We start from the raw sequence: 6,479 nt of genomic DNA, 5'->3' as shown, positions 1-6,479 counted from the left end.
ATAGGCAATCTTGTGGGAAACTGTGCATCTGAACATGGAACTTCTATAGTTAAAAATGCCAAACCCAGTAATAATAATGGTACTGCAAGATGACTGAAGCAACAGATTCTATTAACTTGGATTGCAGAAAATCAGATTTCTTTGAAATATAAATATTTCGTGCCTGTGCATATCATAGTCCCATGGCCACCATGGCTATCAGTATAAAGGGTGGGTTGTCTTCAACAGAGATTTGTTTTGTTCACAAATAATAGATACAGATTTTAGAAAGCTGTAAAACAGGATTGACTCTAATTCAGCATGCTGTCAGCCTTAGCATCTGACAGTAGCCTTGGTACTCCAAATGGTTTAGTCCAGCAGTCAGTCTATAGATAACCCTACCCCTTTTCTACCATTTTACTGTGTAGATCATGGAAAGATCTACAGGAAAGATCTCCCAGGAAAGATGCAATAAAGCCCTGGAGATCATGGGAGAGGGGCTGCAGTGTGTTAGAAGGTTGCACTTAGGTCCTGTGTGAAACCAAACAGGCAATATCTTTTTCTAGTGCACTATGATCCGCTCAAAAGTAAAAAATTGTTGTCTTTGACAGACTTTATGAGAAACGGGTCTCACTAAACAAGTGTGTCTCTCAGAGGGGATTGTGTTCAGTGGCACTGTGCAGGCTCTCTGCTGTGAACAGGTAGGTGCCATGCAGTGCCATGCAATGCAAGCTGTGTGCACAGTACAATTTTCCCCTGGAGTCCTTGGCACACTGTGAGCCCTGGAATGGATTGCACATGGAATGATCTTTGCTTGCACACTCTAATGCTGCTGCTGTGCTTTCACAGTGCCTATTAGTAAATTGGTTAATGCTGTTGGTTTGGTCTGGGCAGAGGTGATTTATTTATCTTTGTGGGAAAGGGAGGAACAACCATAAAGATTAAGTTGATCCCTTATTGTACCTTATGTTTTTAAAATCACAGGTAAGCATCATGAAGTATTTGGATCTTCAGAAAGGAAAGATGCTGCCAGTCTGCATTACTCAAATATGAGTTACCACATGCCTGAAGCTAGGAAACACTATTTCTCTGATATCAGTCTGTTTTCCTTATGTTCTTCACAGTTTTATCAGAAATGTCAAGAGCTGCGTACTCAGCCCATATCCTGAAGATTTCCATTTGTGCCTTTGGTCCTTTCATTGTTTTACAGTCAGATGTGAAAGTCTGCCCCAGAAGAAGGTACGCATGTTCTGAGATATTGTCATATTTTAAGAATACAACGACCTAAACAAGATTCAGTCTTACTGGATCGTTCTTAGAATTTACAGTTGTTTGCAAGAGTGGACACAAACAAGTTTTTGATTTCTCCTGAGCTATGTCCAAGAGAACAAAGTTCAGCACCCTTTACAGGATTTTGCATCTTCCATCTGATTTCTGAGGTAAATGGAATAAAGACAAGAACTTGAAAAGTTTTCTGCCTCAGCAAAAAAAAGAAAATAAATTATTTCTATTCTGTATCATCTCCTTTTTACAGAAAGCATCAAACAGTTTGGTTTTGTTTTTATTGAAATGTCTATGCAATAAACTGTAGATTTGCATTTTCTGGTGCTTTCTTTTAGGATCCCTCAGTAACTTAAATATATTTCAGAATGCATAGAAGGGATAATGTTTCACTGTAAAATAGGAGGAAAACCCTTGGTCTGAACTAACTCAGATTAATGAATGAAAACATTTTCCTTTCAAAGGAAGATCTCAGGCAGGACAGTAGAAGCAGGTGAATTGGAAAAGTCTAAACATTCAGGAGATCAGCAGAACAAAGTGTATTTCCTAGGCATATGACGAATTTGTGGAGACTCGTGCTCTCTAACATCTTACTTTGTCTTCTTTGCTAGGCTTCTCACATCACCCAGAAGTGAGATTAGTGGAAAGGAAGAAGTGTGCTTTCTTAGTACACTTTCCCTAGCATACTGAGATGATGATAACAAGAAGTAGGATGAAATAGAAAACAGGAGTGGTTTTGCTCTGGTCTGCAAGATTTACATTGCAGTAGAAGAATGCCTAGGGTTGTTTTCCTTCAAATGTGCCAAGAGGTGGTACAAGACCTACCGATGGTTTCATATATATTGTTAAAGCTACTGCCTACGACTGCACACATTCAGCTTCTTGTGAAAGAATGTTATGGGCAAGACCAAAGGAAAAATTACTCTTGCAAGCAATGCTCTACTTGCCCAAAACAAACAACAGCTAGGGTGGCTTGTGTAGCAATTTGTAGGAGGAGGTCTGAGAATTTTCATCCTTTCTTTAAGGCTGGGATCTAGGAAACTAACCTGAAGGGTAAGAGAAGAAGAAGGATGCAGCTGCAGAACAAAATAAAAAGACTAACTGAAAAAGAATAATTTGAGAAATGAATTGTGGATTTTCACTAATGGAAAGTGATGTGAAAAAGCAGGCAGAAGATGGAATGGAAAAAGAGAAAATTAGGGAAGCCAGTTGCAACAGAGGAGAGGAAGATATGACAGAGATAGCTAGGAGGTGGAGTCTCAGACAGAGCAATGAAGCCTAATATGATACTGACATAGAATAGGAAACAAAATGACCTCCAGGTGAAGGAGAGAACAGATGGAGCAAATCTGAGATTCACTTCTGTAACAGAGAGATTCGTCCTCTGACTCAAGCAGGTCAAGTGAGCATAATATTAGATCGTCAGTCAAAAACAAGAGAATGAGATGTGAACCAGAAGTTGAAAACTCTCAGAGTAGGAATGGCAGGAGGGCCTGACAGAGGCAGATGGATATGGGACACAACTGTTGTCTATAAATTTCTTGAGTGAGAAAAGCTATTTAATTGATGTTGGTACAAGAAAGAATGTGCATATAATAGTTATTAATAATGTAGAAATGGAATTTGAAAGTTCTGGAGTTACAAAGTTCTTAACCATAAGATCAGGAGGCTCTGTCCCATTATGTGTAGGGTATGCAAATGCATCCTAGATTATCATCAGGTGGAGCTTGATAAGTTTTGGGATGCAATCACATACAAGATCAATATCCATGATGAGTGAGACCAGATTGGATGTTGTAGGAGGACCTTCCTAGTCCCTGCCCTAATCTTATTTTCCTAATAATGATGCTATTGACTCATATATATTGACCAGGACAGGTGCAGACAGACACTTATTTGCCTCACTCACTTTCCAAGCCAACTGGATGCCACCCACCTCTGGAATCCGTGTATCTGGAGAGGCCCAGGGCCGTATCCAAGCTGTTAAATCTGTGCAAATACATGACTTTCAGATCTGAACTGGCTTGTTTTTGCCTAACTTGGAGTGTGGGCGAGGGAGTCCACACCTATCCATACACCCTCAGAAGGCTGTGCAGGGCTCACATGTTCAGTGTCTCAGAGGAGTGTGAAAACTTCTTAGATTAGGGGTGAAGGGACTGTACAAGCTGATGTAGCAGGGTTGAGGGGACTCAAGATCTTGGAAGAAACATAGTAGCAATAGCAACATCTGCCATCCAGCAGCATGCTCAGGAGCTGCATGCAAAATGTCTCTGGTCACTCTTGTATGACAGTGTGATGTTTGGGGGCAGACTGGCCTGATGCACCAACATTGTGTAGTGTGTCACCAGTAACGTCACCTTACTCTTACATCTCTGATTGCCCTCTCCTCAGCTGTGCTGAGTTCCTAGACAACACTGCATAGTGGAGATGTTTCCTCCTGGTTAGAGTATCCCTTCCTTGCCTGTCATCGTATTTCATGTCGTGCTCCCAGGAGATGCATTGCTCCTCAACAAATATACAACCCCCTGCTCATGCTGCAGTGATCACAGCCATCTGCTGCATCCTGTTCCAATGCACTGAATGATGCTCGTATATTTAGAAGCAAATGTTTGTCTATTATAGGCCCATGACAGATTATTTTTAATTGCTAATAAGATCCTGATAGGGAAGGATTATTAGACCCTTCACTGTGTGGTCATTTGCATAAACAAGACATTTATTTTTCACACTAAATTTCCATTTTGCCCTCCTAGTAAAAATCTATGGTTTGTGCGCATGCGTGGGTTGAGCTGTTTCCGCTGTGACTGAAATGAGACCATTCCCACGCTACTTGAAGCTTTGCATTCTTGGCTCCTGAGATTATCTGCTAGCAGATAGCTGTGGCCATGTCTTCCTTTGATGAAGATGTTCTTATCTTAGCTGAGATGTGCAGTGCTTCATCTTGCAACATTTCTGCTACCCCCCCAGGCAGAGAAAGAGAGAGAGAACACAGTAAGAATGACAACTTGTACTTTCCAAATCACAGCCTCATAAGGACAACAGTTGATAACAAGCCCAAGCAAAACTGAACTACTGACTCACCCTCCTCTCTCCTGGCCTACTGGGAAAGATTGAGGATTTCTGTACAATTGGTGACACTATCTTCAATGGGATCTTTTTTTTGTCATTAAAGGAACTGAAGCTCCTTTAGACTATAAATTTATTATAGAAACTTGTCTCCATTTTTTTTCCCTGAGTTAGACTGCTTTGATCAACAGACCTGTGGTAGAAATGGCGCATATGTTTTGTTTCCTTGTGTGCCTATATTAATATGAAGTACAGAACTGCGTTTTTCACAAAGCCATACCATACAACAGTGATTCATCTGCAAATAAAATTATGTCAAAACCTGAGAGTATGATTTGCAAGTGCTTTCTAGCAAAAGTGAAATTTTAGGTTTTGAATGAAATAGCTTTGTTTCTACAAAAGAGGAAATAAAGGCATTCCACTTGAAAAACAAACAAACAAAAAACTACAAAAAGAAGCAGCATAGAAATCTTGATGCAGATATAGATAGCACATGGATTTAAGAATGACCTATATGTGGTTTCTGGGCAGGTGAATAAGATCAAAGAACTATCTTTTTTTCCAAGCCCATATCAAGTTTCAGTAATTAGAAATACATGTTTAGGTTAAAGCACAAGTCTAAAACATATTGTTTAAAGACTAGGACTGGAAATCTAAGCACGCTTCTAATGTTAATTAGAAAATGTTAAAGTTAATACTGCAAGCTCAAATCAGATCCAGATCACTTCTGTATATGTCGTAGAGGTGGGATTAATCTCACTTTTACCTTCTGAAAGTTAGACAATGAATCACAAATAGTTAGGTAGCCTCCTTAGCTGTATCAATAGGCAGAGGTAAAGCAATAATAGTGTGGTTCATTCAAAATTAAGGCAGGTGTGAGAGAAGGGAGGCAAACCTCCCTCAGAGCATGACTTTCTCTCTTTGTGCTCTAGGGAGAGTGCAAGTGACTCTCTTGCAAGTCAAGCACTGACTTGCAAGTTGGGTCCCACCGTGGCAAAGAACATGTTTTTTTTACTCAATGCTTACTAAATCTTACTCTTCAGTATCTTCTCTTTTTATTCTTTCCCTGGAATGTGTAAGCCTCTGCATTATTTTAGTCTATGCTGTTGAATTTAGCATAGAATACTGAATTTATTAATTTTCAGTGTGACTTTCTAATGTGCTCAAGTACAGTATTTGTTAGCTCTTTACAAACACTGATTAATGTCTTCAAGGATGTGTCACAAAAAAAAGGCAATATTATTACAACTTCTTTTTATAAAAGAGGAATGAAAGTGTCAAGATTAGAGTTGTTGAGAACTTCCCTGAACTTCCAGTGTGGACAAACTGATTTTTTAGTTCTTGCAGTACTATACATTATTTTGGAAGTGTGAGACACAGCGTACTGGGACCTGGGTTGCAACTGGGAGAGCCTAGTGACTTCTGCAAACCACCCTTTCCCAGGCCTTGTGTTTGCCACTGTGAAAAACAAAAGCTTTTACTCCAGTTAATACTGTTAGTTACAGCCTTTTTCTGGGACAATACCACTCTGGAATAATGTCACCTGAATTTACTTGGCTGGCCCACACTCTGTAAGGCATCATTTGTCCAATTTAACTGTAGGAGCATTGCTTCTGTCAATGTAGATCCATTTTAATCCATATTCTGCAATGTTAGTGCTGCAACAAAAGCAGCTGAGCTTTAGCTGACAGCAGCCTCCTCCATTGCACAGTCATCACAATTTTCGTCAGCACAGGCCATTCTTTGCCCCAAGTAGGGCAGGGAGTCCTGAGGGGAAACCACAGGAGTTTGTAATCAAATCATTAAAAGAGCTTATAATAATATTTCGAAGGAGTATGGAGTAAGATTTTGCAAGAAAACAGAATTTACTTTTTCATTCTTGATTTTGCAAATGTAGGTTTCTTCCAAAAATTTAAAAATATTGTCGCACACTATTTTGAGCAAGACAGCAACTGGGAGAGGAGAGGTGTCTCTGAGTGAAAGCTCTGCCTGGGTCGTCAGCAGCGCTAGGTGCTTTATTTGGCAGGTTTCCATCAGCTCAGCTGACACTCTAGGTGATGGCGATACTGTCGTCTCCTGGGCACTAGAGGGAGATGGATACACGTACTTGGTTGGTGGATTCCACAGCTGGAGAAACAATGCTTCTGGTTTCA

This window comes from Empidonax traillii, unplaced genomic scaffold, assembly GCF_003031625.1.
Source record: "Empidonax traillii isolate 1590-97213 ecotype Southwest subspecies unplaced genomic scaffold, ASM303162v1 scaffold1421:size180434, whole genome shotgun sequence".
NCBI lineage: Eukaryota > Metazoa > Chordata > Aves > Passeriformes > Tyrannidae > Empidonax > Empidonax traillii.
Note: the sequence above shows the minus strand (reverse complement) of the source record.